The sequence below is a fragment of the Chiloscyllium plagiosum genome, unplaced genomic scaffold (assembly GCF_037043375.1).
Source record: "Chiloscyllium plagiosum isolate Xiang-an unplaced genomic scaffold, Cpla_swu_hap1 HiC_scaffold_22, whole genome shotgun sequence".
Taxonomy (NCBI): Eukaryota; Metazoa; Chordata; class Chondrichthyes; order Orectolobiformes; family Hemiscylliidae; genus Chiloscyllium; species Chiloscyllium plagiosum.
In genome coordinates this window covers 28,923,699-28,941,120 of record NW_028270160.1, presented here as the reverse complement: position 1 = coordinate 28,941,120, position 17,422 = coordinate 28,923,699, and the positions used below count along the sequence as shown (strand labels likewise).

The following is a 17,422-nucleotide window of genomic DNA, read 5'->3' as shown; positions in this document are numbered from 1 at the left end:
TTTGTCCCCTCCCCTCTCCTACAGTCTGTTTTCAGAGATGGCCTACTGCTTGAGTGACCATTAAAATGATAGCAGCCACTGGCAGCCATCAATTACATGAGTGAGACCTCTACCCCATGGTCTTTGATTGTAGAAAATGGCTCCTGCTGTCCTTTGATGAGTCTTCCTTTAAGGAAGCAACACAGGTTTTGACATGGAAGTGAGATTATTTTTATTTATTCAGTTACAGAATTCGAGTGTTTTTTGCTGGGCCAGAATTTATTCTCCACCCGTAAATACCCTCAAGTAGATAATGACGAGCTGCCTTCTTGAACTGCTGCAGTCCTTAGGAGACTCATAATACTGGTAGGAAGGATCTTCCAGCATTTTGATTCAGGGATAACGAAGGAACTGCTGTATAGTTCCAAGTCAGTGTGGTGTGGCCAAAAGGGAAGATTACAGGTCATGATATTCCCATTCATCTGCTACAATAATGCTTTGAGGTTGTTGTGGTTATGCGTTTGGAAAGTACTGTTGAAAGAGCCAAGGTGAATTTCCGCAGTGTACCTTGTAGATGGTACACATTGCTGCTACTATGTGAAGGTGGTGGAGGCACTAAATATTGAAGATGATGCATGGGGTGCCAATCAAACAGACTGCTTTGTCTTGAATAGCGTTGAGCTTCTTAAGTGTTGTTGGAGCTGCACTTATTCGGGAAGATGGAGAGTATTCTTTCACACTCGTGATTTGTGCATTCCCAATTAGGAACAGACATTGGAAAGCAAGAAGGTGAGTTACGTCAGTATTTCTAGCCTCTTACCTGTTCTTGTACCCACTGTTAAATGCTTGATCAATTCAGTTTCTAGTCATTGGGAATATCTATGATGTTGATAGTGGATGCTTCAATTATGGTGGTGTCAAGGTGCAATGGTTAGAGGGTCTTTTATTGAAGCTGGTCATTGCCTGGCACTTATGTGGTGCAAATGCCACCTGCCATTTATCAGCCCAAATCTGAATGTGGAGAGTGTGGTGCTGGGAAAGCAAAGCAGATCAGGCAGCATCGGAGGAGCAAGAGAATCGATGTTTCAGGTATAAGCCCTTCACCAGGAAGCCCGATGAAGGGCTTATGCCTGAAATGTCGATTCTTCTGCTCCTCAGATGCTGCCTGACCTGCTGTGCTTTCCCAGCACCACACTCTCAACTCTGATCTCCAGCATCTGCAGTCCTCACTTTCTACAAATCTGAATGTCCTCCAGTTCCACAGACTATGTCAGTAAGTATCACTACCTGGTATGGCAACTGGACCATTCAAGATCGGAGGCGGTTACAGAGAATGGTGAACATGGCCCGGACAGTCACAAAAGCCAACCTCCCATCTATAGAATCCATCTACCAGGCCCGCTGTCAAAAGATCCTTAAAGATCCATCCCTCCTGGCAATGTTTCTCTATAACCTCTACCATTGGGGAGAAGATACAGAAGCCTGAACACACGCACCAGCCAGTTTCGAACAGTTTCTACACTACTGTTGTTAGAATGCTGAATGGACTCACAAGCTCTTAACATTCACCTGTACCTGTGTTTTTGTTTTTGCCACTGTTTATCTATTATTTATCTATCTATGCCACTTAACTCTGTGATCTGCCTGTATTGCTTGCACGACAAAGCTTTTCACTGTGCCTCAGTATACATGAAAATAAATTCAATTCATTCAATATCTGAGGAGTCATGAATGCTGCTGAACATTGTACAACCATCAGTGAACATCCTCAATTCTGACTTCATGATAGGTGGAAGATCATGAATGAAGAAGCTAAAAGTGGGTGGAACTCGGACATTACCCAGAGGAATTCCTGCCGTATTGCCCTGTTCAAAGCTAATGGAAAAAGATGCCAGCACACTTAGAAAACTGAACAGTTTGAGAGATTATGCTTAAGTCTCTTTGCATTGCTAAATGCATTGTGCCTTGGTGTTCTGAGGTCATCCATCTGTTCCATTAGACAGAGTGTCTCAATACTTGGATGAGACATTAGGTCTTTTCTAATGAGTTAAAGAGTCAAAATCTAGTTTGTGTTTTTTGTCAACTGTCAAACAAAATAAATTAAACTCTTATCTAAGGATAAATTATTGCCAAAGTCATCCTTCAACTTATGATAGCGAAGTTTATAATTCAGGAACAGAACCAGAGAAATAGCTCTGCATGAAGGGAAATAGTTTATCTAAATTATAAATACATTCAGATATTTAGAAACAGCCAAAGGAGAAATAAATCATTCAGTTTCTAAGAATGGAATTAGACTGAGTACATGACAATAATGATGACTGACAATAGTGTTCATTTCAGATTTGCCAGGTTGAAAGGTACAGCTTTACAGAGACTTACTTATTCTAGAAGTGTAATATTTCACACAGAGCAGAACAGAGCAGATTCAACCTTGAATCCTTTGCTTTAAGGGCAGTTTAGTCATCCACCACTTTGGTTGTGAACAATTTATTTGCGCTGACTCTGAAAAGGGTTGTGTTGAAGCAAATTGTCTTGGTAAGAGTGGAGTGGTAGGCATGAGAGTGAGAGTAGAGGGGCTTCAATATAGTGTGTTCAGAGTACCTGCTTTGGTTGGAATTGGGTGGTCTATTTTGGTAGCTGAGCTGCTTGCTGAAAACAGACAGGAACTTCCTGAGTTGGTGTAAATGGGGTTCTAAGGACCCTGATTGCAGTTTCATTTGGGCTTGAGAGAAGCCTCCTTGGCTTTTTGACCAAATGAAGGTGGGTTGGCAGTTGCCAGGGACAGAATAACAAGGTCCTCCTGGATCTGGAAGCATGCAAGCAGGAGTATTTTCTTTCCTCACAAGGAGTGTCATGGTTTACACTGTCATGGAGTGACTCTCACATTCTTTCCTGTGGGAACCTTTCACCATTTCCTTAGAGCTACCATCCCCAAGCCTCTGCCAACGTACCTCCTTGCAGGTGGCCGCAGCTACCAGAACCTCATCTGCTGGTCACTAGTTTCAGGTGGGAAGCTAACCAAGAATTGCTAATGATTTACTTCACATTTCAAATTTATATCCATCACTGGGAGGTTAAAATTGAGCAGAAGTATTTAGATACCTTGAGCACTCTATTGGTTTTATGCAGTCAACATGTTGCTGCTTTGATGGTGTGTCTCCTTCTCTTTCAGTTATAGGTTAAATCGAGTTTCATGAAAATAGAATTGGATTGTGATTTTCCTTTCAATGCAAAGTTCAACTCACTTTTATTAGGGTTAGTAGAAGGATTAATCTGTACAAGTCAAGTAACTGATTTCAATTAATTTAACTTGCTTCTATCGATGTGACATCATATGGTGATGAACCTGACCATTGGGCTTTGATAGCTTCTGTATTCTCACTCATTAATGTTAAAAGAACCTACATCTGAAAACCTGAATCATAACTTCATGTGTGTTCCCCATTATTTATGTGGCATCCATAAGGAAATTCTGAAACCACTTACACATTTGAAAAATGACTTTAAGTTAAAAAAAGCAAAGGTTGGTATTACTAAATTTGCCCTTTTTCACTGGATTTTTTTTATTATAAAGCTGTTGCAAGCCATGTGTAAAAATCAATCACTGTTCCTTCAGAAAGTAATTGAGTATGAAGTCCAAACTTTGATCTTCTTAATTGATCAAATTGTTCTGTGGTTTCTTAATCCTATTATATATAAAAGGTGATGGCTCTTGCACGTTGAAAAGTAGATCTCTTTGATGTTGTCTGGTCCAGTGATATTTCTGTTGGTGGTAAACACTAATTTTACTCTGTCTGCGGAGGATTAGAAGACTTACTGCAGCTAGACTAGAATCTACAGCTGACGTGTCAGCAGTTCTTCCTGACCTTGTAAACATTGTGTTCATTTGACATGTATAGTGCGCATTGTTTTAATTGCTTCAGCCGATTTAATAAAGAGGCTTATTGTTCATTTGAAACTGGATGAACATTGCGTGAATGTATATTGGTTGCTCTTTAGCTTTGAGATTTAGATTTTTAATTGCTAAATAACGGTGTTTGAAGAAGTGATCAGCAATGTGTGACATTTCAGGAAGATGGTAAGAGATTTGACCAAAATGGTTCGATCATTTCTGTGAGTAACCTCGTTCTGATAACCTTCTGAACAACATTCCATCTTTGACTGAAGACACATCAGCGTAATTGCAAGTACCATGTGAGAAACATTCCTAGCGTGGGGTAAAACTCTTATCATTTTATACTTCGATATATATTTCATTTCATTATCTGATGAGAACATCCATATTTTGAAGTAATAATAAGTAGTAATGCCTGGCAACTGAGGGCTGACCATCTGGTTAACCACAAGAGTACAATAAGCATGTGATTATTTAATGCTGTTGTGTCTTTGCACTTCTCAAGAAGAATAGCATAATTGCAATCAATTCAAAGTGAACCTGAAAAGGTTAAAATTGAAGTGAACCTTCAACCCTATATTTTTAACCTTTTTCATTCTGGTAAAAACAATTTTTTTGGCACTTGCTAATATGAAGAATTTAGCTAATGATATTTTTTCAAATGAATCAATTTAGACTCAGGTTTAAGTGAAGGCAGTCTGTCAGCAAATCAATTTTCTTCCTTTCATGTTGTTTAAAAGCAGCCTTGTCAATGGGTCCTAAATCAGTGCGCATTTTTCACCTTACTCCAAACGTTACCGGTCCTGGGAAGTGACCTAGTTCTGTTTTCAACGATTTTGGAACTTGTTAAAGTGGTTCCCTTTCTTCTTGAAGTGAGTCAAGTCCCATTCATCTAATGCATTATGGGATTGCTGTTTTTGTTCAAGATATGTTGATGCGAGAATCCATTAAGATAAATCCTATAAACACAGAGACATCAAGATTTTTCATGCATAGCCTGTGCTTTTTCTGAAGAAAAACTGTTCTTCCAAAAACCTTTATGCCAAATCAGCAAATTGGTTACATTGTTAGTAAGTGTACATGCACTCAATTACTTCAGCTCAGATATTCATTCAATGAAAATAATACTGTGGAAACAGAAAGCTAGTTTGTTAGTAAATCGCAAATATTGCCAACAAAAATTGCTGGCTCAGTTATCAGTCTGAGCCAACTGCTTTCTGAAATGAAATGATAGTGCCCGTAGCAATTCAAGGGTATATTTTCTCTAGACCCCTTATATAGTGGAGTTGTAATTTTTTTCCTCTCATGCATTTAAAAGGTCAATGCACATTGAAATGAGAACAATATTTGGAACATCAGTGGGCCAGATTCTGCTCTAAATGGCTGTAAGTTAGATGTGTACATGTCGAAACACTTTTTATTTTGTATTTTGCATGACAAGGTGCTGTCTGCGGAGCATGTGTGGATCAACATGAACAGGTCAAGCACTTGCAACTTTCTTTGTTAGTGAGCAGTGCAGACTTTGAGCCAGCAAGGGTCAGTTAGAATAATGAATTCAATATCAGAAAATCAGGTATAGTAAATGAAATAAAGAGAGGGAAATAAAGATTTTCTTATTTGATTATAAGTAAGATACATAAAAGAAAGAAAAAATATATTTCATTTATTAAAAAGCCTCCTGTCCAACAATAGTCAATAGCTGAATAAATGGGATTTTACAAGTGCAAAAGTTGCTTTTCATTGTTGGAGTAATTATCTGGTTGCAAATAAGAATAAGAAGTCCCATTAAAAAGGAATTTAAACTGGATACCTTTAATAAGCAAGCATTTGATTAGAGTGTGGTGCAAAGTCAAACCCACAATGAAGATTCAATTCTTAGACTGATGTTGGTTGTTCTTGCCTGCTCACATTGTTCCATTTTTGCCCTCAAACTACACATAGCCAAATGTGTTGCTCTGATGGAGAAAGATGTCTATGGCCTTTCCTGATCTATTGCTCCTTACAATTCAATCTGGAATGGACAACTCTGAACTACCTATGCGGTGAGCACAAAATCATTTATTTTACTCAATATATTTGCAGTTAGAGCCAGACAGTGTGATTCTATTTTCCAGAAGCTTTTTGGAAAGCAGACTAACTGAGAATAACAACCTTTGAATTCCCGTGTTTCTCAATGATGTGTTGTCATTGAGAACTTGTTGTCTGTTTTCCGCATAAATAGAATGCTTTTAGCTTCATCATTAATCTTGCATCAAAAGCCAACACACTGACATTGTGCTACTATCAAGCTCAGAGGTATCAGTGATCTCTTCTTTTGCAGATAAGTGTCCATGGCCTAGATCAGAGGATAACAAATACCTCTGTTGTATTTAACTGCAGGTTAATTGCATCATTCTGGAAATATTTCAACAATTTTGCCCAACCACACTTTTGTCAGAGTGGACATTAAGCTTTTCCTTCCATGTTTTAACTGTTCAGTTGCCCTGGTCTCTTTCTCAATCGCGAGATATATTCTGAAGAATTAAGCCAACTTTTACTTGTTTCCACTGAGATCCGCTCCAATAATTGTTTGGAAATGTTTCCATCTTGTGCTATAAATGCCAGAGCCACTTAATTCTTGACTTCTAATACGTTTCTGATTCAGCCTTGTTTCTTTTAAAATATTGGGCAAGAAACAGTTTTGAAAGGGATCCAAGAGCAAAACAAAGGGTTTAGCTTCTCCATTGTTCATTCAAGATTTTTTTGAAAAGTGCTGGAACTTTTTAAAGCAAGATTTTGTTTTTATGGAGTTATGTCTTTTTGTTAACATACATGCGATTTGATAGAGAAAACAATTTTAACTATCGGTGGGGGTTGCGCTGATAGGAGTTGAAGCCGATGGGTGTCTACCTTCTGCAATGCAATGTGAAGCCTGTGAGCTTTTAACTCCTAGACCCATCACCATGGGGCTTCATTAGTCTCATGCACAAACCTGGCGAAGAGTGGAATATTATTGTAGTTCTGTTCACCGAGCTGGGAATTTGTGTTGCAGACGTTTCGTCCCCTGTCTAGGTGACATCCTCAGTGCTTGGGAGCCTCCTGTGAAGCCTTCATAGAAGGCTCCCAAGCACTGAGGATGTCACCTAGACAGAGGACGAAAGGTCTGCAACACAAATTCCCAGCTCGGCGAACAGAACCACAACAACGAGCACCCGAGCTACAAATCTTCTCCCAAACTTTGAACACCTACGGGCGAGAGACGCTAAGACAAGCCAGGAAATGGGAATCCTGTGCCAACCGTCTAAGCGCCACATACGAGTGGAATATTAGAATAACAGGAGGCCACTCTGAAGGGCTGGCATATGCAATGAACCTGGTGATAAACGAACATTGCCAATTGTAATCTTAACAGAGGGAGGCTAGGTTGCACTATCTGCTTTTTCATCAAAGGCAACTTTGCACTCGGCTGAAGTTATGCTAAATTATATTGGAGACCTGCCTCCTGAGTAGTCCTGTCTTTCTCTTTCCCATTGCATGGGTGAAATTGATATATGCCAATTCAAAAGGGAAGGTTAATTGAATCTTCAGTTTGTGAATTAACTTGCAGTTGTCACTTGCACCATAATTTGAGGCATGCAGAGTATGAAACACACCCTGTGTAATGTATCTAATCTGACCAATAATCTATTTCTTACAATAATTGTCATACACAAGCACAATCTGTTTAATTATCTGAAGAAGAATCACTGGACATGAAACATTGACTCTACTTTCTCTCCACAGATGATGCCAGACCTGCTGAGTTTCTCCAGCAATTGTTGCTTCTGTTTCAGATTCCCAGCATCCAGAGTTCTTTGCTTTCTTTTTAACTATGTTGCTTTCGTATTGTGTTCCATTGAAAGAAATACAGTAAGTGATAAAAATTAAACCAGTTAATAGTCTTTGCTTTACCAAAGCTGAGTAATTGGGAGAGATCTGCAAATTTCTTTCTATTTTGGGAACCTTCTGTATTTGTCTTTTTTGACTTTAAGCTGCTAATTTATGAGATCATGTGGAGTTGTATCATCTTGGAATTCCATAGCAGTATCATGAATGGGGGAATGCTGTCTATGGATCACTGGCTGTAACTCATGGAATAATATTAATTAATCCTAGCTGTTTCCTCGTAGATCTGTTCAAGATGTGAATTTTCTTTCCACTCTCATTTCAAGAACTAAAATCATTTTTTAAACAGGGTTATGTTATTTTGGTAGATTGTGTCTCTTTTATCAAATAGTTTGATGCGACTGTACATTGAAGTATGGAACACAATGAATCACACTATTGACCAATACAAGTGATTCTATAATCTGTACTCCTGATCAGATAAGGTTTCATGCTGAGCAGAGCATTGAAACCTTCTTCCTGCAGAGTCAAACCAGAGGCTTTCTGCAAAAGTTATGTACTCCTGGATTTGAACCCAGTTACATGCACCAATAGGTTGTTAACACTGTTTTCTAGGGTCAGCTAATTTGATTGGTAAAAAAAAATCTCCATTCCTCTCAGACATTAAACAGGGGCCGATTATTGGCTTTGAAGAAAGTTGCTTTATCTGAAACATTCATTCTGTTCCTCTCACCACAGCTACTGTTAGATCTGTTCAGTATTTCCAGCAACTTCTGTTTGTATTCCAGATTTCCTGCATCCATGACATTCCAATTGTGCATGGTATGAGTGATGGTGAGGAGGGTGGGGAAAGAGAGAGCAGGAAGTGGAGAGAGGAGAGGGCAGAATTCAGTGCTATATCAATGACTACTTCAGGATGTCCTTTTGGAAGTTGAAAGCTCACATCCTGAGTCAGGAGACCAACTGAAAGTGAACAAGATCTGTTTGTGACTTTTATGAGATGGCTGGAGATATTGCTGACTAAGTTAACAGGTTGCACTTTCATTCCAGGGTCCCTGTCCTGGCACTATGATAAATACATGGTCCGGACCTACAGACTAGAATATGGGTTCCCTGATTGGGGCTGTTAATCTGCTCCAATCAGGGACCTTTGTCTGACAGATTAAAAAGAGGTGTGTCAGAGATTCTGACACTCTATGTTTTGACTCTGAGTGAACTGGACCAGTATCAAAGTCCATGTGTAAATAAAGGGTGACTTGATAATGGGATATTGGGCCTCGGTGGAAATATTTCTGTGGCAATGAGAGTAAAACACATTCCTGAAGAAACTCGCTCACAACAATTGTCATTGAGTTGGTATAAGCGTTTATGGCATCATGCCCTTATTCGGGAAGCTTGACTTGTTCAATCCAACAACTGAAGACTGGACCCAGTATGTGAAAAGACTGTTGGAAAGCTGAAGGAATCTTCAAACCAATCTGGTTTGCAGAATGGCCAGTACCTGTCGTACCGATTTTGAAGCCTGTCAGGTAAATTAGCTTTTGTGGGTAAACAAACAGTAAGCTGCTTTTCACAGCTGGATAAATACCCAATCCCTCATGTGGAGGATTTGTACACAAAGCTGGCAGGAAGTCTGTCCTTCACAAAGCTGGACATGAGCCATGTGTACTTGCAATTGTGATTAAATGAGGATTCTCAGAAATATGCCACAATTAACACCTATAAGGGTTTGTACCAATATAAAAGCCTGTCGTTTGGTGAATCTTCAGTCTGTGCCATTTTTCAGCAAACAATAGAAAACATTTACAAGGTCTACCCCAGATTGCCATTTATCTAGATGATATGTTAATAACAGGGAAGACCAGCAAGGTACAATTAGAGAACTTGTACATGGTCCCTTGGATGTTCTCCCAGGTGGGTGTATGTCTAAGAAGGGAAGAATGTGTGCTTCAGGCACCCCAAGTGATCTACTTGGGTTACAGAGTCAATAAGACTGGGGTACACCAGTTGGGAGATAAAGTGATGACAATCAAAGGTGCTCTGGCTTCTACATTAGTCCCAGAGCTTAGGTCTTTCCTTGTGCGAATTAATTATTACGGAAAGTGAATACATGACATAGCCTCCATCCTGGCACCTTTGCATCAACTCCTAAAAAAAACCGCAGCCTTGGAAATGGCTGCATAGCCAAGCAATAGCCTTCAGGGAAGTGAAGAAACAGCGATCATCCTCTCAGGTGTTGGCACACTATAATCCCAAGCAGGACTAGTATTCACATGCAAAGCCTCCCTGTATGGATCGGGATAGTATTACCTCATAGGTGGCCTAATAGAGAGTAACACCCAATCGCATTTGGATCCAGGACTTTGGCTAATGCAGAGTGTAAATATGCCAAGATAGAGAAGGAAGGTTTGGCAGTCATAATTGGAGTCAGAAAGTTCCACAAATACCTTTACAGATATAAATTCTTAATAATAACAGACCACAAGCCCCTATTAGGTCTACTTAAAAAGAACAAGGCAGTGCCAACCATAGCTGAAGTCAATTGTGGGTTCTAATACTAATGACAAGTTGGAGTACTGTCCGGAAGGACAAGTAGCAAATGTGGATGCATTGAGTCAACTCCCACTGGTAGATACACCACCGGTGGAAGAATCTGTATTGGTTTTGAATTTGCTGGGCACACTTCCAGTTGCAGCTGATAATATCAGACTTTAGATGCAGAAAGATCTGGTCCTGAAAGAGCTAGTGGTGATGGGAGAAACCAAGGACTATCACAACCAGAACTGCACATGGAGAGTGTGGACCTGGAGAGACTAGATCACAGTAGAGGACAACATACTATTATGGGGAGTAAGAGTGATTACCCTGAGCAAAGGTCACCACCAGATACTCCATCACAGTCATCCATGAGTTTCCAAAATGAAGATGTTGGCGAGAAGTTATGTGTGGAGGCCAGGATTGGATGTAGACAGAGCCACATTGATGGGACAGTGCCCAGAGTGCCAGCAAGTACAAGAATTTCCACCAGCAGCTCCCACACACTTGTGGGAATGAGTCGGTAAATGCTGGACGCAGTTGTATATTGACAATGCTGGTCCTTTCATGGACTCGATGCTCTTAGTCATTGTAGATGAATCACTCAATGTGACTGAACGTGCATAGAGTTAATTAATCAAACTTGGGAATGACGAAAGAAGAATTGCACACATCGTTTGCATTGCACAGATTCCTGGAAGTGTTAGTCACAGATAATGAGCCATCATTTACCAGTAGGGAATGTGAGTATTTCCTAAAATTGAATAGGATTTGACATATAAGGAAAGCTCCACACCATCATCATCCAATGGTCTGACAGAAAGAGCTGTCCAAATTTTGAAGCCAGGCTTAAAGAAACAGTTTATAGCTTCACTAGATATCAAACTGTCCAGTTCCTATTTGATTACAGGATGACCCCTTGTGCAACTAAATGGATAGCTCCAGCACAGTTGCTACTGGGGAGAAGACTCCACACCAGGTTAACTCTGATCTCTCTGGACCTGAGGGGAGGGTGAAATGACATCAGGAATGCCAGTGCTGATTATCAAACTCTGCAAGCGAGACAGTTTACCTCAGGGGATGAAGTTTGTTTAAGGAGCTGTGGAAATGGCCCTGCAGGGGTAAGGGGCTTGGTCGATGTAAAGTCAGGAGCAGCGACGTATAAAGTTTGAGTAGGAGCGACAGTCCTAAACAGGCACCTGAACCATATGAAAGCTGAAAACACGCAAACAGTGTGAGAGCAAAACTTGCCCAGCTCTTCAGAGCAGTTGGAAAGGCTGTCAGAACTAGTGGGTTCTCCCTCTCTGTTAAGCATTGAAGTAACTTCTGAATCTGAGATGGACAGGGTGGCTGTCACTACATCAATGCCTTTCTACTGGAAGAAGAGAGTGAATTTCTCCCAAGATGCTCTGGGTGCAAGCGATAAGCTCTTATGTTTTACACACCGCCCATATCCAACACAGTGTCAGAGGAACCTGATCTGATGCTAAAACACCCCAAAGGAGCTACAAGTATATGAACTGTCCTATGTCCTCAGACATACAGGGGAGGGATGTAGTAACAAGGTCAGCCAAGTGGGCATCATAGAATATGAATTCCCTGATTGGGGCTGTTGACCTGGTCCAGTCAGGGAGCTTTGGCTGACAGATATAAACAGGAGTGTCAAACATTCTGACACTCTGAGAGCTAGCTCTGAGGGAGCTGGATCAGTGTCAAGGACTTTCCTCATGTAAATAAAGGGTGACTTGGTAATGGGATGCTCTGTGGAGTTATTTCACCTACACTGCAAGACAAAGCTGACTTACAAAGGTGTCTCAGTTTCTTTAACTTATTATCTTGAACTTTACAACCAATGTTTCTCCTCTTCAATATTTTCTCTGCAAAGACAAAACGAGCATATGGCAAGACATTCACCAGCATGTTTATAATCTGTCAAAAATGGACTTTCATCAATAACTATGCACAACAACATTATGTTCCCTCTGAGATTACCAGGTTGGAAATCAATATATCCCAGAAATACCTCAGGGCATGTCTATTATAAAATGACAGCCTTGAGGCATTTTATTTTAAGGTGTTTACAAGAGTTGAAGCTTACTGTTCCAATATTAAAAGAGAGACTCTTGCTTTAGTTTTCAGCATACAACTGTTTCCTACATACCTATTTGGAAAAGACTCCATACCAACCACAAACTGCTCGAAATACTCTGTTGAAAACCTCTCAGGAGTGCGTCTGCAATGTCTACTTATGAAGATCCAAGGGTACAGTTTAGGAGTACAATAGAAACCAAATTCCCAAGTGATCACCTCAGCTGCATTTAGCTGACATTTAAACCCTGCCAAGAAGAAAAGTATTTTCAGGCGTATGTATTACATGGATTTTATTGATTCTGGGGTAGAAGATAGCCTTAACATCAATCGCTTACATCTGGATCATGGCCATGCACTATAGATTCAACAACTACATCAGGTGATGTGACAGATCAAAAAGACGATCGTCAATGGGTGACCTGGAGGCCCTCTTGTGCTGCAGTGGTAGTATTCTTATCCTTCAATCGGGAGGCCTGGGTTCAAGCCCCACCTGCTCCAAAGGTCCATAATAACATCTATGTACAGATTGATTAGAAAAAAGACATGTTCAATAAAAAAAATTGTTTTCTAATCAATCTGTACAGAATGGTAGTGACACAATGGTAGTGTCCCCATCTCTGGGCCAAGAGGGCTGCATTTGCGTCCCATCTGCCCCAGAACAGATTCATTTAAAAATATCAAGAAATGCAGACCAAAATAAAGGAAAACATCAATGGGTTACCTGAATGTATCCACGAGTCTCCATGCTCTTATGTTCCTTTAGATCATCAGAGATAACAAGGACTCCCGAAAAAAGTAACCTTCAAAGACAACCAAGTCACAATCCCACAAGCTCTACATCAAGCCGTGGTAAACCATGCATTTATTGGGTGCCTGTGGATTGCAGAAGTCCAAGAAGGCAATTCACCACCAGCTTCTCAATAGCAACTAGGGGCACTCATTAAATATTGGCCCAGCTGGTGATACACACATCCCATGAATGAAAGATTTAATTAAAGACCAGCAATCCTTGCACCTTCATCATCTTTGAAAGCCCATGGTGCACTAACACATGCACTATCAGTCCAGAGATGCCCTGCAGTATTCCTGACATTTGCTCCAGATGTAGCAGACAGGAAAAATCAATGGCCTGTTTTGTGGGCATGTCTCATAGGTCCACTGGCTGGCTTGATGCCAGCAGTGGAGGATACAAACCCAGACTATGCCAGCCTGGTTTGAATTCACTATCCATGTTCTCACTCCTCCAGGTTACGTACCAGCATTTACTCTTTGATTCCTCACACACCATCTCTGCTACTGTGCCTACCTCCCAGCAGAGTTCATGCTCTATCACTTTCACTTCAAGCCATCTTTCTCAACAAGAATTGGATGCTTTGTTGCATGGGCTATCAGGGAGAACCAAAACCTGCATCAAGGAACTCATCGAGAAGACAGCATTTCCGACAGTGTATCACTCCTTCAGCAGAGCACCGGACTATCAATCCCTACCATCTGCTTCTATCTTTGGATTGGGGGTTCTGTCGCTCAGTTTGCTAGATGATTAGAATGTGGTATTGAATAAAGACGACAGCGTATGTTCAACCCTTGTATTGTCCGGTTGTTCAGAGAGTCCTGCCTCCTCACATTATTCAACCTATAGACCCACTCTCTAATGAACAGAGATACCAATGGTCATTTGTGGCCAACTCCTTTGGAGTAGTAGGGTTTAAACCACTGATCTCTGATTCAGAGGTGAAAGACCTACTATTGGAACAACATCTCATGAGAAAGTGGCTTGTGGATAGGGGGAAACAAGGGCCTGCTGTGCAGGCATTGGGGGTGGAGACTAAAATCACCACAAATGATGCATGGGCCTGAATTCTGTCCCTGTGATGTTGAATGGACAAGAAGTTCTCTGTTATGGCAGATGGACAGAACAAATGCACAACAGTGCATCTGGCCCATGGCTTCCAGGGCTGCACAATTCTATTCTGATTCTGTTTAAAAAAAGGAGATAGACAAAAGGCAGGTATCTATATGCCCATTAGCTTAACTTCGGTCGTGGGGAAAAATGCTTGAATCTATCATTAAGGAAAAAATAGTGAGACATCTGGACAGAAATTGTCCCCTTGGGCAGATGTAGCATGGGTTCATGAAAGGCAGGTCATGTTTAACTAATTTACTGGAATTTTTGAGGACGTTATGAGTGCAGTGGACAGCAGAGAATCTGTGGATGTGGTGTATTTGGATTTTCAGGAGCCATTCGACAAGGTGCTGCATAAAAGGTGGATGGTGTTACAAGTAATGTAAAAGCATGGATAGAGGAATGGTTTACTAACAGAAAGCAATGAGTGGGTATTTTTCAGGTTGCCTCAGGGGTCAGTGTTGGTACCACAATTGTTTACAATTTACATAGATTATTTGCAGTTGGGGACCACGTGTAGTGTGTCAAAGTTTGAAGATGATACTAACATGAGTGGTAGAGCAAAGTGTGCAGAGCACACTGAAATTCTGCAGAGGGGTGTGGACAGGAGAAATGAGTGGGCAAGGAGCTGGCAGATGGAATATAATGTTGGTGAATGTGAGGTCATCCACTTTGGTAGGAATAACAGTAAAATGGATCATTATTTAACTGGTGAAAAATTGCAGCATGTTACTATGCAGAGGGACCTGAATGTTTTTGTGCATGAATCACAAAAAGATAGTTTGCAGAAGCACCAGGTAATTAAGAAGGATAATGAAATATTGTCCTTCATTATGAGAGCGAAGGAGTTTATAAATAGGGAAGTTATGTTGCAACTGTATATGGTGGTGGTGAGGCCACACCTGGAGTACTGTGCACAATTTTAGTCTCCTTACTTGAGAAATGATATACTGGCACTGGAGAGGGTGCAGAGAAGGTTGAAGGTTGAATCAGCAGCTTGATTCCAGCGTTGAGAGGGTTGGCTTATGAGGAGAGATTGAGTAAACTGGCACTATACTCATTTGAATTTAGAAGAATGAGGGGAAATACTATCGAAATATATAAAATTATGAAGGAACAGATAGAATAGAAGCAAGGAGGTTGTTTCCACTGCCTGGTGAATTTAGAATTAGGGGACATAGAGTCATAGAGTCATAGAGAGGTACAGCATGAAAACAGACCCTTCGACCCATGAAAACAGTCCATGCCGAACAGATATCCCAACCCAATCTAGTCTCACTTGCCAGCACCCGGCCCATATCCCTCCAAACCCTTCCTATTCATATACCCATCCAAATGTTACAATTGTACCAGCCTCAACCACTTCCACTGGCAGCTCATTCCATACAAGTACCACCCTCTGTGTGAAAAAGTTGCCCCTTAGGTCTCTTTTATATCTTTCCCCTCTCACTCTAAACCTATGCCCTCTAGTTCTGGACTCCCCCACCCCAGGGAAAAGACTTTGTCTATTTATCCTATCCATGCCCCTTATGATTTTATAAACCTCAGCCTCCGACACTCCAGAGAAAACAGCCCCAGCCTGTTCAGCCTCTCCCTATAGCTCAAATCCTCCAACCCTGGCAACAGCCTTGTAAATCTTTTCTGAACCCTATTAAGTTTCACAACATCCTTCCGATAGGAAAGAGACCAGAATTACATGCAATATTCCAACAGTGGCCTAATCAATGCCCTGTACAGCCGCAACATGACCTCCCAACTCCTGTACCCAATACTCTGACCAATAAAAGAAAGCATACCAAAGGCCTTCTTCAATATCCTGCGACTCCACTTTCAAGGAGCTATGAACCTGCACTCCAAGGTCTCTTTGTTAGCCTCAAAATAAGGGGGAGCAATAAGGTAGGACTGAGTTGCCCAAAGGGTTGTGAATCTGTGGAATTCCCTGCCCATTGAAGCAGTTGAGGTTACCTTAGTGTTTTTAAGGCAAAGATAGATAGATTTTGAACAGTAAGGCAATTGGGGTTATGGTGAGCAGCAGATAGATAGAGCTGAGCCCATGAAAAAGATTAACCATGATCTTATTGAATGGTGGAGTAGGCTTGATGGGCCAGGTGGCCTACTCAAACTCCTTGTTCTTATGCACTTTCCTACACTCATTCACAGCTCCCCAGCATGAGACAAGCAGACGACTCAGGTTATAACAGCCAATACAGACCTAAATCTGACTGTCTACAGATTGAGAAAAGAAGCAAATAATAATAATTTTCAATTGGTTGAAAATCCCATTGATCTCACCTCCTTCCCGACTGATCAGTTCACTGTAGAACAGAGTTACCACAAGCCATGCTGTGGCTTGTGGATTTTGTGAATAGACACCTGGTGTCCATTAGTATTTAAGGTTTCATATCTGCCAAAATGACTTCATGTGTGATTTTAGTTACTTTCTGCCTGCAGCAAGCTTTTTTTGCCTAAGTTGGTAGAATTAAGAGATGAACCAGGGTCACAATAGTGAAAGGTATCGACCTTAGGCTATTCAAAAAACATTCAGAAAAATATAAGCAGGCAGGTGCGGTCTGGCTGACAGTGATGAATAGAGAAATATGCTGTAAAAATATAAAGAGATGAGAAACACAACAGAACATCTGCTGTAAAAATGTTCAATCCATCACTGCATTAATTACTTAAAAATCATCTTAGGAAAAGGAAAGGAACTGCAACAAAGAGAACGAGCAGTGAAGTGGTTAAAGAGTCAATGTGGTGGGTTTTAACTTTAGACTTATAAACGACAGATATCGGCACACCATGTGTATATTTTGGACGATGGGTAGGTCTCAACAATTTTGAAGGCCAAGCCTTGTTACCGTGTCGTCAGTCACAATGACGGCGGAATGTTTCATGATGAGCGGTGAATTGAACTCCCTGCTAACACAAAACAAGAATTCGAAGAACTGTGGATGCTGGAAATCAGAAACAAAAACAAAATTGCTGGAAAAGCTCAGCAGGTCTGGCAGCATCTGTGGAGAGAAATTGAAGTTAACATTTCAAGTCCAGTGAGGATATCTGGTCGGCATGGATGAGTTGGACCAAAGGGTCCATTTCTGTGCTGTACATTTCTATGATTCGATGACTCGTCTTCAGAACACAGGTTGTAAAGG

The 17,422-nt window shown here is 40.9% G+C and overlaps 1 long non-coding RNA gene across 2 annotated transcripts in view; it reads left to right on the top strand.

Annotated features, from left to right (window-relative positions):
- The window catches only part of LOC148145964 (uncharacterized), a 252,222-nt gene that overhangs the window by 94,100 nt on the left and 140,700 nt on the right, over positions 1 to 17,422 (top strand). The window contains exon 4 of one of the 2 annotated variants that reach the window (XR_015761004.1): positions 1,236 to 2,081. The exons of the other annotated variant lie outside the window; for it this stretch is intronic. This is a non-coding gene — a long non-coding RNA (uncharacterized LOC148145964). Of the gene's footprint in view, positions 1 to 1,235; positions 2,082 to 17,422 lie in introns of those variants that run through there. 2 annotated transcript variants of the gene reach the window in all.